The sequence below is a fragment of the Jaculus jaculus genome, chromosome 11 (genome assembly GCF_020740685.1).
Source record: "Jaculus jaculus isolate mJacJac1 chromosome 11, mJacJac1.mat.Y.cur, whole genome shotgun sequence".
Lineage (NCBI taxonomy): Eukaryota > Metazoa > Chordata > Mammalia > Rodentia > Dipodidae > Jaculus > Jaculus jaculus.
In genome coordinates this window covers 3,956,246-3,973,872 of record NC_059112.1, presented here as the reverse complement: position 1 = coordinate 3,973,872, position 17,627 = coordinate 3,956,246, and the positions used below count along the sequence as shown (strand labels likewise).

Here is a 17,627-nt window from a genome sequence, read left to right as displayed (position 1 = left end):
CAGCAAAGGAGACAAAGAGGCTGTAGAAGAATGCAGAGAACACCCAGGGAAGCCATGCGAGGAGAGAGTTTCAGCCGTGCTAACTGAAGCATAGAGGTCAGGAGGGCTGAAGACATTGGCTTTGCCAAAGGGAAAGTTTTGGAGACGTAGAAGCATTAGTTTCCAGTGAAGTTTCAGCACAGGAGTGTCTCAGGGATTGTTTCGGTATTCTGCATGACAAGGCGATTAATGTTTAATAAATAAATCCCTCTTGTAATTGCTTTAGCACATACGACTGGGCATCTAGGTCTTCAGCATTTCAAGGGAGATTGGGAGGTCACTTCAGAAAAGAATTAAGGCTAGATTGGTCATATTCTGTAAATCCGTCAGGTGATTTGTTATGTGGAGAGAAACTCCCAAAGCTGACCTTTTGGGCTTATTTGTACTCAGGATCCTAGTGACTCAGGAAAATCTTAAAGGAAATTTGAACTGTGTTTGGAAACTTCAATATTTATCCTATTATTTGGTGTATGCTTAAAGATGACCAGGTGTGTATTTGTAACAGATATTGAGTTGTGGAAAGTAGTAAGGGGGCAGGTTAAAGTTTATCAAAATAATAATGCTAATTTATATGGAAATAGAAACTCCAAAGAAAGCCTGAATCAAACTTCTAAATGTAATGACCTACATTAATGTCATGCCAAAAGAACCTAGTCATTTCGTAAGAAACAACAGTCTGGTTGAATAAATGGAGGTGACAGGTTACGTATAACGAAACCCTTAAGATTTTATAAGGCAGGAGACACTTTCTCATGGCTCAAGGAGAGATGTATGTAGAAAGAAAACAAACTTATCCCCTATTCAACTAATTGGCATTCTCAATGAAAAAGTCTGAAACTGTGACTGTGATATGTCCTAAGAGGTATCACTGGAAATAAAAGGAACTGTTTCTCTGGTAGGTACATGTGATTTAGAATTCATCATGTCGCCCCAATCGACTGGAGAAGGAATGAAGGCAAAGATAGGATTGAAGTTGTTTTCTTCCCTTTTTTCTCATTCTTTTTTTCTGGGGGTTGGGATGGGATGAGGTGTGCATGTACGTGTGTGTGTGTGTGTACGTGTGTGTGTGTGTGTGTGTATGTGTGTGTGCGTGTATGTTAGTGAATGCACATGTATTTGCAGATGCACATTCCCTATTGCACACATGTGAATGTCAGTTGTTCTCTGTAGATCTTCAGCATAGTTTCTTCAAGCTGGAATCTCTCATTGAACTGAAAGCCTGCTGATTTTTGTTCAGACTGGTTGACCAGTGAACTCCAATGATTCTCTTGCCTCCTTCCCCATCAGAAGTGGGGTTACAGGTGTGCGTGGCCTTGCCTTCCTTTCCCGTGGCTGCTAGTATGTGAACTAGGCCCTCATGTTTACATGGCCTGCTCTCTTACCCACTAAGCCACATCTCTAGCCCCACTCATTATTCTTTATGTTCAGATTGTGGTTGCCCAGAACCAACTATGTAGTTGAAGGTATAAGTTTAATGTTTTCATTAATTCGCTGTGTCTCCTGCAAAACCTGAATTGCTTACACCCTTTCTCTGACACAAAATAGAGACTTCCATTGCTCTGGAAAATTTTATTAGATAATTAAACATGAAACTACGTAGATGGGTAAACTAAAGACAATGCTTAAAGTTGTATGTCATGGGATTCTGAATTTTCTTGGTTGATTCAAGCTGATACTACACTGATTAGTTCTCATATTATAGTGGGATGCTCTTGGGTTTTGTCAGAAGATGTGTAGTTGTAGGATATGTATATATGGAATTGAACCAATACTTTCAGAAGGTCTAGAAACATTCCTAAAATTATTCATTTTATTTCTATCTTGTTACTAGAAAGATCCAAGTTGACATCTAGTTATTATATAAATTAATATAAACTCGAATCACAATTTGGTGAGGGAAATAGGGCAGAAAAAGAGACTTGGACAGTGTTAAGAAGGAACAATCATAGTAGTTGTGGTCACATGATGTGCATGTGCATGTGTGTGTGTGTGAGAGAGAGAGAGATTTTTTTAAATAAAATTTATTTATTTGAGAAAGATGGTCAGACAAGGAGAGGATGGGTGTGCCAGGGCCTCCAGCCACTGCAAATGAACTCCAGATGCATGTGCCACCTTGTTCATCTAGCTAACATGAGAATCAGGGAATTGAGCCAGATTCTTAGGCTTAGCAGGCAAGCACCTTAATTACTAAGCCATCTCTCCAGCTCCAAGAGGGAGAGATGTTTTCATTTACAAGGCAAAGTATAAAACTTACTTAATTCATACACAGACAGTGACGTAGAAGCAGCACGTTTCTTAGAAGAGGCACATATCACCCATGTAAAACCCAGAATGAAATCCTGTGTAAAACATCATCAGTGACACCTTAAACTGCATCTTCCCTGGAGGACAGTCAAATTCCCTGGCTCTTACTGAGTTGGCTCCTTGAGGCCATAGTGTGATGGCATCTCATCAGGAAGTCATCTTGCAAAGTCCTATCAGTGGGAATCTTCAGAGTCAGTCAGATGGCTCCTTGGGGGTAACTTTTGAACTTTCAGGCACTGTTGATATTCTCCTGTCACATGGCCTGAGCACTCTTGTTGAAAGGATTTACTGGGTGAGCTGCCCTCTCACTGTGCTTGGGCAGGAAGCGTAAATGTTCAGAACAACACCAAGAGCTAAAATAGTCACTGCACAGTCACCTCTTGGGAGCCCACTGTGAAGATATTCCAGGGGAAAAGGGAGGGCTGTTTCCCAGTGGATGGAAGGTATGATTTAACCTGACCAAGATTTCCAGACATAGTTAACATGGGCTTTCCCCTTTCACAAGTCAGAAGTGCATTATTTCTTTCTGAAAGGAAGTAGAACATTCAGAAGAATGAGTGAATGAGCAGTGATATTTCTTTGAACTTCAAGGAGAAGCCACTTGCCCCAGTTAGGATGGACTTGTTCTGTGAGTCTGTCGGATGGCAGCAGGGTTGATTCCCACTGACAGGAATTCTCTCCACAGAATCAACTGTTCATTCTATTTCCCTTGGCATAGGATCCAGGCTGTTGGAGACCTTGGTAAACTCATTTCATTAGATCATAGGTTGATGTAAGTTCATGTCTGGATGTTTTTGAATTGGTTGAGACCTGGCCAGCAGGTGGAACGCATGTCTACAATTGGTTCTGAAAGAGAGAAGACACGTTTGAAATGTTCTCTGAGTCAGGGAGCGGGGCAGGAACACTTTTTTTTGTAGTGATAGTGCAGCTGTGTCTGTTAGAGAACATTCTTGAGCCAAGGGTGAGCCAGAGGGCCATGGGCTCAGCTTAAGCTGAACATGTGGAAGCTGCTGGGACGGAGGTCTTGCTGTTCATTCTAGAAGGGCACACACTCAGTTTACAAACTTAAAGATGGAGCAGGCTCCTTACTGAGCTGGTGACCTTGCTGCTTCCTTCAGCCACTGATAAATAAAAGAAGGAGTGGTACCCAAAATTTTCTTTTGTTTTATTTTTTGAAGTAGGGTCTCACTCTAGCCCAGGCTGACCTGGAATTCACTCTTAGTCTCAGGGTGGCCTTGAACTCACAACAATCCTCCAATCTCTGCCTCCTGGGTGCTGGGATTAAAGGCGTACGCCACCATGCCCAGCCTCAAAACTTTTGATAATGGTTATATGTACAGTATATTTAATTTAAAACATGGCATGTCTCCAGTTTCAAAAAGGTTACTTTTTGTTTTGCTCTGACAGAAATTCAGCTTTTGTCTATAAATCAGATTGATTACAGCTTACTGTTTTTCTGAGACTATTGAACTATCTTTTTGTAAATTTCAGCGTTTTGATCTGCTGAAGGAAGAAGCTTGCTCAGGCCTTAAGTGTTCAGGCAGGGGTGGTGAAATGATCAGGGAAGTGATTTCAATGACAGGAGCACTGAGTGGAACATGGTTCTATGCAGAATGATGATTGGAATTTAGTCGGTTAGACACAAAGAATTGGTGAGTAGAAGAATCCTGGTTAGAAATATGGAATTAGGAGTTATTTGCTTCAGTTTTGAATTAGTTCCCCTACTATGTGAGCACACAGAAAGAGGATCTGATCCTCTCTACACCTAGACATAATAAAGGATTTTCTGTTGGTCCAGGAGGCCAGCTAGGCCCTGGAGCTGCTGACCTAGGGTTTGCTCAGTAACCTCTGGACATGGTTGCTGTTTGCTTTTGAGCCCACAGACTCTTCTTAATGCCTGCCAGAGGATAGGCAGGGATCCACATGGATTTCCCCGAGTCAAGAGACAGTCATAAAACTGAGTCATTTCTTTTTCCATAACTCCTCAAAATGCACAAGAGAAGGAAATATTTTTAGACCCTCCTGCCTTGTCACTTTGTGATGTCACTTCTTTTAGATTCCTCCCAGCCTTTCACTTCCACAGCACTGTGCCATTTTGTGGTTGTCTTCAGGTCTTTAGTGATTGTCACATGAATAGATCTTTCCAATCTGTTTTGTTCCACATTGAGAACTTTGATACATGAACCTCCTGTAATTTGATTGTATTCCTGTCCCACTGTCTTTTGACCTTTCTCTCCCACTCCCACTCCACTGAGGACACTCTGTTTGCCAGCTAGTCCTTCTTCTGTCCTGATGCCTTGTTCTTTTTCCTTCTTTGTCCTCCACGCCAAAATGTTGATGGGTTCAGAACACTGCAGGTCTCGGAGGCGACTGTAACGACTTTGCGGTCATCAGTGCCCCAAAGTCCTCCTTTCCCCACTGTGGCTCTGACGTTCCTTCTGTCTCTCTCGCCCTTTGCAATAATGTTTCCTGAGCCTTTCAGGGTGCAGTAGAATCTCCTTTGGTGTTGAGCTCTGGACATCATCTTATTTCCTACTCTGAGGAGTTGTGAGTCTCTTCAGGGCCTATCACCATCTCCATGTAGAGAAGCTTCTCTGGCCGGCACCTCCTCTGCAGTGTTCCCCAAGCCCTGGCTGCATGAGAGAGATGACTGTCCATCCTCTCATCCTCTTCATGAGTTTTGGATCTCTCCAGTGTTCATTGCCATCAGGGCCTGGGCCAGGGAGGCCTGGCCTTTTGTACTAGGCAGACTATACATATCTGGGTTGCAGAGCAGGAGAAACTGAGCCTAACCTGTGTGTGTGTGTGCATGTGTGTGTGTGTGTGTGTGTGTGTGTGTGTGTACATTTCATACTTTGTCTCACAAATAAAGCTTGTATGTGTTTTTTTATTTCCATAGTTCAAACAAAAATAGTGTCTATATGCAACTCACATATATATGTAAACATATCTATCTATCTCCTTCTCTCTGAGAGAGAGAATAATAAATAAATAAAAATAAATAAACCACAGTTTTCATCTGTGTTTGGTATATCTTAGCATTGGAAGTCATAAATAGTTTATTCATTTAATACTCATACTTAAAAATCTACCCTCTGTGGTAAAGATGAAGTGTTCTGCCCTTGTAGATCTATCTGCTTAGAGACTTGACAGGTCTTTTATTGGTTGGGTGCCAGAAAATGAACAGCAGAAGATAAATTATTCTCCCTTGGTTCTTACATCAGATTTTAAAGTATTATTAGAAAAAAAATCCCCTAATCATTTAGTAGAGAGAAAAGACAAGCTCTTACAAAGTACAGGTTGTTTGAGGACTGAGAAGCATTGGAAGTAAGCCTTGGCTCCACTCACTCTTGAAAGCCAGTAATACTAAGTGGCTCGGCTCAGTTAAGTCAGTGGCAAGAGACCTTCTGAGGTTTCCCATGTGTTGGGAGGGGCTTGAGACAAAGAGGGCCTTGTGAAGCTCAGCTAGAGTCTTGGCCGTGGGACGGAGTCCCTGAAGACTGCATTAACTGTGCCCTACCCAGTGGCTTGCTTCTGCAGCTGCTGTTGTGGTAGCCGTCAGCACCGTGCAAGGAGTTTACATCTTAACTTACTTTCCTTACTGACCCACCGGTACCCCAGAACTCAGAGCTGCCCATGCAGATCGTGTGCCCCTTTGCAAATAGTTCACCTGTCACACCCTATTTTATGTTTCAGCTGTCACACACATCACTAGAATCTGCTGCTTGTTCTGTGTGGATGATAATCACTTGTCTTTATGTCTGTGTTCATTGATATATGAACATGAACATAAATATGTAGATATGTACACATATACATGTATATATACACTTGAGCAAAAATTAACAAATTGAGACCAACTCATAAATATAAAGATTCAGTAAGTATAAAAGCACAGAATTTAGTATTAGAAGACCTTGGTTCAAATTCCACTTTGGGCAGTTAATGGTGCTGTGGTGTTTTAAAGAATATTCTCCTTTCATTCCTTATCTTGGCTTGGATTTGTGGATCTCAAATGAGGTAAATGCATTTAAAAGTGAAGTATAAACTATCTGCTAATGTTAATGTCTACAAAATATTTATTTATTTCCTAGAGAGAGACCGAGGCAGACACAGAGAGGGAGTGAATATGGGCATACCAGGGCTACCTGTCACTGAAAAAAAAGAAACTCCAGATGCACGTGCCACTTTGTGCATCTGGCCTTATGTGTGTGTTGGGGAATTGAACCTGGGATGGCAGGCTTTGCAAACGAGTGCCTTTAACCACTGAGCCATCACCCAGCCCTGATGTTACTTTTTGTTGTCTTTAGAAATGCACTCTTACAAGTATGGAATGTGGCGGTAAATGCGCATGAATTGACTTAATGCAGAAGACACTTGTGCCTACAATTCCCTGCCTTACTCTTCAGGACTACTGCTGAGGAGTGCAAATGAGGAGGGTGCTAATTTCATCTGTAGGCTCTGCAAGCAGCATTAAGGGGAAAATAGAGGAAGCAGGGAATAGAAACACAAAAGCCTGGGACTGAGTTCAAATCTTAAGGCGGATTGTATTTTATGTTTTATAGCCATGCATAAGTACTGGCATTTATATTACACAAATAAAGTTAACTGTATGTTATACATTTTTTTTTAGGGGGAGGGAAGTTCAGTAGCTTCTTGGGTAAAAGTGGTATAGAGGGAAGTGTCAGTTTTCCTAAGGCAAGTTTTGTCCCCTTAATTGTGCCTCCCAAGTTGGATGCCAAGGCCACCTTCAGGCTAGAAAGTGTCAACAGGAAGTGCCCAGGTTAAGTTAGGCCCAGGTCTTGTGTTCCCCGACTGGGGCTTTGTCTTGAGCTTATGTGCTTGTTCTGTTTCGCTGGAAACCCCTTTATCTCTCCTGCTGAGAGTGTTCTCTGGTGTTTAACACCAGAGATGTGTCAGCAGATTTTATTTGCCATGTGTGTGCTTAGACTCTCGAAGCAAGACACCTCATCTGTCTACATGTCCGTCCATCAGGCCAGCATCATGTCTTCCCAAAGGAGAGTTTTTATCTTGGGTATGAATGACCTTTTGAATGAGTTGAGTTCTGACATGGAATTTTTGCTATCCATGAGGTAGGAAAGAGGCAGAAGGATGTATGACTTCGGCCATCTGGCTCTGACCAGCTTCCCTGTTGTCTGGGATGCAGGAAGCCAGGCACTGGGAGACAGGTGCTGAGGAAGTGAGTAGCATTTACTGTGACAAGTCTGACAGTCCCAGTTTTGCCTTCTATATTTAGTGTTTGATGCTTTTGTCGTATTGTAGAAGATGGTCTTGTTTAGCAGGATGCTATTTCATTGTAGCTTAAGGCAGAAATGATATTGATTGCTGCAAAAATGGGGAAGAGGTATATAAATGAGTTGGGGGGTGATTTTGGGTTTTTGAAATAGTCTCGGGTGGCCTTGAACTCAATGGTGATCCTCTTACCTCTGCCTCCCGAGTGCTGGGATTAAAGGTGTGTGCCACCACACCTGGCAGAATTTTTTTATTCAATGGAAAAAAATGTGAATGACTTAGGATAGTGACTAAGTGCTAAGAATAGTAAACACATAATACATATTAACTAACACTTTGAATTTTTCATCTATACATGCTTTACCATAAATTCTTTTATCAGTAATGCTGATGTTTATTGTGGTCTACAAAAATCGAATTTTCCTACATATTTTCTGAATGGCAGTGGACACAAGAGAATGTGGCTTGCAACAGGTAGCATGTCGCTTGCCCGTGGCCTGTGCTTGGTTCTGATTAATGCCACAGGGACTGCACGTGCATTATACTAATTACAAGACATACTTCTTGGCAGCCCCCTTAGCTGTTAAAATGACCTCTAGGTTTCGGTTTTCCTTCCCTCTTTATTAATAGTTAACAAGCTCTTTAACACATAGCAGGAAAGCCAGGGAACCCCGAAGCACTCAGAAAGAGGCATGCAGATTTGCTGTGAACTGTTTCAGTAAACCTCAAATGGGTGACAGTTACTTAATGTGATTGCTTACATTTTATTATTAAAGAGAAAAATATGCATTTAATTCTGTTTTAATTGTAAGGAATTCATTAGAGAAGCTTCAATCTAGAGTTTTCCAAACTAACTTAGTTCATGACCTCACCCAGAGATTCTGTATTAAAATATAGGTTCTCAACTACTTCTCTCCTGAGAATCAAAGACCTGGTAACCTGTGTTTTTATTTATCTCTGGTGAAACTGTCATCAGGCCTGGTTGGAAACACTGCCCAGGTGTTATCTGACTAAAGGCTTTAGATGTTCCCTTCAGTATTTGGAGACAGCTTTTCTACCCATTCCAGCCTGCTCCCAGGGTTAGTGAGCAGAGCATGTGGCATGAGGCTAGCTGAGCGAATGAAGGCCTGTGATGTCGACGCCTTTCTCAGCCATCCTCAGCGGCCATACCACCGCTGCCTGGGCGGGGCAAGAAATGCTGGAGTGAGATTCGTCACAAGTTACCTGCATCTCCTTACGTAGGTGAAAATAAGGCACCTCTCAAGTGAAGAGGCCCATTTATGACAGGGTGGCAAAGGAATGTATTAAGGACACTTTGGAAACCAGATTATCCTAGGCACAGGTGGGAGATGACAGAAGAATCTTCAAGAGATGTGCAGCTGAGAAATCAGATACTGAGGTGGAAAGAGCAGTTTGATTAGGTGTCCATGAGTGCTGACCACATTTCAGATGCATTTCTGGGCAAAGAACTCCTTGGTACCTCCCTCTCCCACGCTATCAACTATGGCATTGTCTTAGACAATTTCCTAAACCATGTACCTCTTAATTTAAATTACTTTTTAATGAGTGTACAAAATAATGGGTTCTGTAGTCCCTCCCTCTTTTGCTTTCATTTACATATAAATACAATTTTAAGTTTACACAATTATGATATTTTATATAAATATATTTTATTTGTATATAATTATCTGTCTGTAGTTAGATCTACATATGAGGAAACCATGTGCCTGATTATGCCACTCCTTGCTTGAGATCCTCAGTGCTTCCCTAGTCACACTAAAGGATAAAGTCTAAATGCCTTATCAGAGCGTATGAGGCCACTCACTACTTATCTCAGTTTACTTTTATTGTCTTTCTCATTTCTTACTGCTTTTTCATGCTGTGTTCCAGCCTCCTGAAATGCACGCATATAGCCTTCCAACGTGCTTTAAGCAAAAATCCCACAAGTAGTATTCTGTTTTAGGGAAGTGCCTACTGGGGTCTCCTGCACACAGCAAGCATTTACTAGATGTCTATTAGATGAACAAATAAATCAAAATAAAGTAATTATTCTTTGGACATATGGGCTTTCCCCTCTGAGATGCAAGCCCCCTGGACATTATAGTGTGTGCACAACTCTTGACCCCAATGTTCATTAAGAATTTGAAAATAAATAACATAACTGGACCAAAGATTATGTTCCATATTCATAGTTACTTCTTATTTATCCATGCAATTGGAGGGACATTGAATAAGCCAGACACATTCAATAACAGTATGTTTGATTTTCTTGGAATTTATGAAATTATCAAGGCAAACAATGACTATCTTGAGAGACTGGAAATTTGGCCGACTTTTCAAGGTTCCACCCTTTCCCACAGAATTCTTTGTTTTTTTCCTCTATTCGTTGTCCATTAGTACCAAACCTAAGACCTAGGCAAATACCACAGGCTTAGGCAGAGCTGCCTTGCCCAAGATGACTCTCCTAGTAATTCCAGCCTCAGCTAGGTGGGGAAGGCAATGAATTATTTTGAACTGTTGAAGGACTTTGGTTTGAGTTGTGTTTCCAAGGAAAATAAAAAAGTAGAAAAGAGATAGTGGGTAATCAGTACATCATCATAGGTCTGTTACGGCAGGAAACTGAAAGGAATGCGTGAGAGTGAGGTGCGCACCAGGGCCGAGGTGGGGGGCCGTGAGGATGTGGAGGCGCCCGGCGTGACCTCCCCCCTGGCGGATGCTGCCTTCACGGAGCAGGCTCCAGCTGCTTCTAGGGTGGAGGACAGGCAGATATATTTACCTGAAGTATCCCTTTCATTTGGATAATTGCAAAGACATATTTTTACAATAAAGTAAACGTAGAAGGATTTATTTTAATTGCAAAATTCATGGGAGCCTTTGAAGGTCGAAGACAAATTTTGTAGATTTACAGAGAGATTTTGAGGCTGGTTGGATACTCTAGTTATCTGGTGTGGTAAATGTTTTGCAGAGCACACACATTAAAGGACTGGTCTGTAACATGCAAGGTTTAATGACTGTAGCATAAACATCTTCAAGTCAAAGGACATATTTGATGACGAAGTCCTTTGAAGTCTTGGACTCTGTGATGTCCCCTTTCCTGGGCATAGGGGAAAGAGCACGGTCTTGAGCTTTGCCGTGTTGGGTGAGCACCAGTTAGGATGTGGAGCTGCAGAGAAAGATGTCTTTCTGCCTTTCAGAACCAGTTCAATCACGCACTGCTTTATTTAGAACGAGTTGGTGGTAGCATGCTGCTGATAATTCCAAACCGTTTAAAAAACAAGAGTTACGGTTATTAATTTTTGAAGACTCAAGAGCATGAATCAGCGTTAAAGCTCCGTCAGTGTCTCAGCAGGAACCAGTCTCAGCTGAGCTGTGGCAGCAAGATAAATGTTTGCAGATTGTTTCGACAGAATGTCATCTTCCGCTTCAGTTTATTAGCCAGCAGTCTTGCTCTTGAAACGGAGCTGTGGCTCTTAAAACAGAACAAGAAAAGCCTCCCTCCAAATAGTCAGGACCATCAGGAGGAGTTCCATTTGCAAGCATCTGTAATGCAGATCTGCAGATGCTTTTGGTAGAAATGGAAGCTGTTACCAGGAGATGGGCCTCACAACATCTGCTGGGCGTGGTTTACCACAATGGAGATTTAGGAAATAGGTTCATAAAGCTGTCAGTTGGTCACCATGCTCATTTTAAAACACAGGTGTCTTCTTTTTTCTTTTCTTTTTTAAAGTTCTAAATATAGAACCATTAAGTGGAAAGGGACTAATAAGTGGAAATCCCATGAGCATCCATTGATGCCTGGCAGAGAGACAATCTGAAACAGTGTAATGCTCCTTGGCAGGGTTTTGGATTAAAATTTTTTTTTTTTAATTATTTATTTGACAGAGAAAGAGGGAGAAAGAGAGAGTAGGGGCCTCTAGCCACTGCAAAAGTACTCCAGATGCATATGCCCCCTTGTGCATCTGGCTATTATGGGTCCTGGGGAATTGAACCTAGCTTTGCAGGCAAATAGCTTTACCACTAAGCCATCCCTCCAGCTTGGGTTATAGATTTTTGAGACAGGTCCTGAGGCTGGCATGGATCTCACTGTGCAGACTGATTGGCTTCAAACTCATGGTGCTCCTCTTGCCTCAGTCTCCTGAGTACTGGGACTACAGGCGTACACCACCATGCTTGGCTTCCCCTGTGTGTGTGTGTGTGTGTGAAGTTAGAGGTTGATGTTTGGTGTCTTCAGTTGCTGTCCACCTTATTTTTGACGCAAGGCTGTCGGTGAACCTGGAGTTGACAGATTCCATGTATTTGGTTGGAGGGCCTTGCTAGCGACCCTGGGGTCGTCTTGTCCCTGCCTTTCAGAGCTAGGGTTAGAGATGTGCATGACTGCGTGTTTCTTATTTTTTTTTGAAGTATGGGTGTTAAGGATCTGAACTTGGGTCTTCAAGCTTGGGTGGCAAATACCTTACAAACTAAGCCATCTCTCCAGCTCATGCCTGATTTCTGTGACAAATATTTATGTGATAGTTAAAAAAAAGCCCCACTTCTAAGACTGCCTATGGGTATGTTTGTTTGCTGATCCCCCTTTCTCTGACAGGACTTTCTGTAGATCTCAAGCTGGCTTCAAACCTACAATCACTCGTTACTAGATTCCAAAGTGCTGGTATTATAGACACATGCTACCACTGTACTTTTAATTAATATTTTTCTTATTTTTCTAGTCTATAGCCATCACTGAAGCTTAGGCACATGCAGTCAGCCCTATAAGGTTAACTTATTCCCTGTAGTGAACTCATCTTTTCTGTGTCTTTTGAGAACTGGTTGATGCATTCGGAGAAAGTCCATTTCTAAATCAGTAACGTCCATTTTCTTCACAACTCTGCTTGTATGTGTGTGTATGCCTTTTCTCTGATAGTTATAATAGGTTTCTAACCCCCAAAGTTAAAACTGACAAGTTTATAGGCTTAGTTATGTGAGCTCTGGAATGATTTCTGACTTTTAAAGCTATTTAAAATTTGAACAAAGTGAATTACAAGCACAAGAATGGATGACTTGTTGAAAAGTTAGGAAATGATGTCTCAGTCCCAAGCTCAGTGCAGGAATTTCAGCCTTCCCTGGGAGACAATTTGTATCAAATAGTTCTTGGGTACTGTAAAGAAAAAAACGATGATTATGATTTTTAATATATTTTATTTATTTGAGAGAGAGAGAAAGCAGATAGAGAGAGAGAAAGAGAGGGGGGGGGCATGCCAGGGCCTCAGCCATTGCAAATGAACTTCAGAAGCATGTACTGCTTTGGTCATCTGGTTTACGTGGGTCCTGGGGAATTGAACCTGGGTCTTTTGTCTTTGCAGGCAAACGTCTTAACCGCTAAGCCATTTCTCCAGCCTGGTTATGATTTTTAATGTGGCTTACTTCCAGAGAGTTTTAGCTAATGGCATGATCGGTTTTAGAGACATGGGATGTCTCTAAAGGGCTTCTGAAGGGCTTCCAGTGCACATAGACACAGACTGAATAGAAACCAAAGTGGAGGGGTTGGGCAGCATTCTGTGACAGGAAGAGTGCGAACTGCATGTCTGAATGTGGTGCAGGTGACATATGCAACCTCCTTGAACACACGTGAATATGCAGAGCATGCCAGTTCTGGGTAGGTTCTGAGTATTAATGAGCATGAGTTCATTGCTTACTAATAGACAGCCTGATGCAGCATTTCCAACAAAATGCTCTGGCCAGCATAAATACCACACTTCAAACTTCTTGGACAGAAAAACTAGAAAGCAAGATTCTTTTCAGTTAGTCCATATAAGTAAATAACTACCTTTTTATTTTTGAAAATATTTTTATTGATTTATTTGCATGAGTGCGTGCATGCGTGCGTGCGTGCATGCATGAGGGTGTGTTTGTGTGTGTATGTGTGTGAGTGTGACAGTCTCTCGCTGCAGCAAACACCAGAGGCTATGCCACCTTTTGCACCTGGCTCTACATGGGTGCTGGGGAACTGAACCTGACCCTACAAGCTTTAACTGCTGAGCCATCTTCCCAGCCCCCCTAACTACCTTTTGATGAGGCTTGCAAGAGGAGATAAATTAACAAAAGCTTAAAATCTATGATTGTGGAAAACATAATTATATATTCCAGAAGAACAGACTGCTGTACTTTTCTCAGTTGATGCACACACACCCCAAACAAGATTGTCAGGGTGTTTTCTAAGGTCTTCAAAATTCAGGATAGAAGAGAAACTCACTTCTGAAGTGAGCTAGGTTTTAGCAGGGTTTGGACATATATATTTTTTTGGGGGGGGATTTTTGCAATAGGGTCTCATTCTAGTCCAGTCTGATCTGGAACTCACTCTGTAGTCCGATGTTGGCCTCGAACTCACAGCCACTCTGCTACCTCTACCTTCCAAGCGCTGGGACTAAAGGTGTGAATCACCATACCTGGCCTGTATGTACTTGTTGGCTTAGCTCAGAATATATTAGCTATTTTATAGATAAGTTGAATTGTTATCCATGGTCAGATAGTCCTTAAAGAGGGAAGGTAGATAACTGTGGATGAAACTTGCAAATCAAACCTTTTCTCTACTTGACACTTGACAGATTCATCTTGGCCCCTTTGTGCATTACTTCTGACTTATCACTCTGTGTTCCTTTTTTCCATGAACCGTCATCGGTGCATTGCCTCTAGAGCCTCCACTGTTATTCCTTTGCTTCTTTTTCCAATGAAATCCTAGACTTTTAACTAAGTACCCAGTGCTTACTTAGTTGGTAACTCTTAGATCACCTTGAGATTAATTTTTTATTGACCACAATTGAGAAATTCAGTAGAAACCCGTTTTGTTTTGTAGTTCCTTTTAGTGGCTGCTATCTAAAAGCGGCTAGTTAGTGCTTACTATTCATCTTTGACTAAATTGCTGGTAAATAAAGATTGAGAATATTGAGGATTACTCCCACACCCAAGAGTACAGATTCCACTTTTCAGTTTTTGCATTGAAATTCTGTGGATCTGAATTCTGAAAGGAGAGATCCGTACTTTAAAATTAGTGCTACATTCGTGGGTCACTTAACATAGTAACAAGGTGTTACCTTGCTGAGTAGACTTTTATGTGCCAGTAGTACAAAATTCCCTTGCACCAGCCCTGGATGTGTGTTCTGTAACCTCTTCGCTTTCCCATTATTCCCTGTCAGATACATGTGGAAGCTGAGGCAGGGGGAAGAACATTTCTTAGGCACCATTGGAACTCAGATCCATCACTGTACCTGTGACTACCAGCTGTGTTTTCTTATGACATAAATGTCCCATGCTGACACAGGGCAGGACAGTCTGTGAAGAACTGCTCTGAGCGCCATGTGATTAAAAATCTGTTTTCCAAGGGCACAAGAAGGCTCTGCTGCAGATCCACCTGTGATGTCTTAGGGGTGGTTTAAGTCTTCATCTGAGTGGAGTCTTTTCTGAACATTGGTTGCAATCCCCTCTCCTTCCTCCCTACTCCTAAGCAGCAGTACATCTTCAGTTCATTTTCACTTTACCAGACAACTGGTGTCTTTGTGTTTCAGATTTACCTTTACCGTTACGTTCCAATTATCGTCCCAGCAGTATCTCAGTATCGGGTGCTTTTGTCTTGGCTGTCTCCAGCTTCTCACTGCCAAGTGGATGGATGACCCAAGCTTGCTTCCTCCTTCAGACCTCTTTGTGTCTGCTGGTGGGACGGCTCTTGTTCTTGAGCCTGCTCGCTCGCTAGGCCCCGAGGCTTCTACCACAGAGGGTTTCTCACTTCTTTGTACCATCCTGTCATTTTACAACCAAGCCCCCTTTGTTGGTGGCTGTTTTCCTGTCTCTCTCTCTTAAAAGGGAGGTGGCTTAGGGATTGGGACAGTTTTCACGTGAATAGGTAATACCTGCTTCACACGATTGATTCCTAGGTTCTTTGATGGACATTATTCTTGGAAAGACACATTCAAGGCCACGCAGGTCTTAAAAAACATCACTAATGGAAAAATATTTTTTAAGCTAGGTAAAACTGATGCCTGGTGGATCTAAGAAGAAGAAAAAGGAACTCCAAGTTTTATGACTGACATTTAATTAATTGGACCTTCTTGGCTCATTCAAGGAATAACCATTCCTTACGTGTTACCGTGTTACTGTGAGCTTGGAAGTCACCACATTCCTCCTACCTTAGCCTCTGGGTGCTAGGATGCGCCATTGTGACTAGCAGGAATCACTGCTTCCTCAGTCACTTTACCCAGAACAGGAGGCTGTCGAGAGTCAGGCTCCCGAAGTGAGCTTCACTCACCTCGTCATGATGAGTGGAGGACGGAGGAGAGCTTGAGATGATGTGAAGCGTTGGATGCAGGAATTAAGGCACGCGGCACGTAAATGTGAAGCACAAACGTCGTGTGGAGGGAGATGGCTTCCTCGCTTTTGTGGCATCCTGCCGAGCCCGAGCCTTGTGCAGCGCACTGTGACAGTCGTCCAACTCCAGCCAGCCCAGCTCTCCTCAGCTGTTCTCCGTCTCTGTGTGTAGTTTAGTGATACGGGTAATCTACCAGGAAGTTCATTTCTATCACAAGTAATGCTGACATGTACTTCTAAAAGCTTAGCAGGACCTGTTTTGTTTAAAGTACAATTAATTTAGCAAATTAATTGGTTGAGAAGGCACTTCACATCAGAACTTACTTATATTAATCAGATCCTTATAGTTCCTATGCCTTTTCTATGGTAGCAGAGCTCAGGTTTTGTATGTGGTCTTTAAAGTCTGGCCTGTTTTTGATCAGAGAACAAAAGCTGTGGGTTGGAAGCCCTACACAGTTTTCTGGGTAGGTAACACAAAGTGACTTAGTGTATTTTACGATGCTATAACAGAACACCACAGACTGGCTCATTTGTGATGAACAGAAATTAGTTACTCACAGTCTGGAAGGTGGGAAAACTCAATGTCGATGTGCCGTCATCTACGGTGGGGGGGGTCACATTACAGGAGGACAAAAGAGGGGAGGCACTGGGGTCCCAGTGTGCAACACCAGCACGGGCCCACCTGTGAGGGCAGGACTCTCTCAAAGGTCCCACATCCCAATGTCATCGCAATGGAAATTAAAAAAATATTTTTGACAATCTTATATGTGTTTACAGTGTATTTTGATCGTATTCACTCCCCCTTATCTCCTTCTGCTGAGCCCTTCTTCCCAGCTAGTCCCCCGCCCACTTTCATGGCTGTTTTTACTGAGTTGAATAAGGGTGCTGGCTTGAGCATGAGGAGAGAGAGCTTATTTACAAGGGCAATTTACTAGTGGCTACACCACTGAACATGACAATTGCCTCTCGCCTGCAATCCTTAACTATGGTAGTTAAATCTCAACATGTGTTTTTTTTGAGGGGACAGATATTCAAACTGTAACATAAGGCAAATGAAAAATTACATTGTCCGAGAGCAGTGAAGCTCTGGATGTCAAGCAGGAAGTGTTGGAGGACCTGTTAGGTCCTTTACTCCTTTTCTGAGAATATAATTAAGCCTCATAGAAGTTGAGGATCACTTCCACTAATTTTGGGCCCTTGACCCAGAAGATATCTAAATAGTGCAGAAAAGAAGAGAAGCTTATTATAGGGCCTTGTTGACATTTCTACATTACGTTCAGAGTTTCATCAAACCCTCCAGAGCAGTGTCTTGGTGGAGAATGTCACTTTGTCTTAAAAAAGAAAGAGCAGTCACATACATAATGCTGCTTCTGTGTTTACATCCTCATTCCTCCCTTTTAAATAGACTGTTTGGAACTGCATTTCTGGATGCTGCTATCCAGGAAAACTGGGTAGGGTTTTTTGGCAACACGGTCATGAAGACAGAAGTTCCACAGATCCCTAAAGGCTCAGAGGCTTCATCTATTGTGCGTTTTCCAAGAGAGTGCGCAGGAAGGAGGACTTCTCTTTTGTATTCACATGCAGAAAGACATCTAACGCAGCATTAGCACAGTGCTGCACGCTGTTATGAGAGCTGTAAATTTAGCTACTTGGTATAGAAAATAGTTGCGCTTGAGCAAGTCTGTAGAGTTTAT

The 17,627-nt window shown here is 42.3% G+C and overlaps 1 protein-coding gene across 1 annotated transcript in view; it reads left to right on the top strand.

Moving 5' to 3' along the window:
- The window catches only part of Slc4a4 (solute carrier family 4 member 4), a 352,960-nt gene that overhangs the window by 106,471 nt on the left and 228,862 nt on the right, over nucleotides 1-17,627 (top strand). The gene's annotated exons all lie outside the window — the stretch shown is intronic.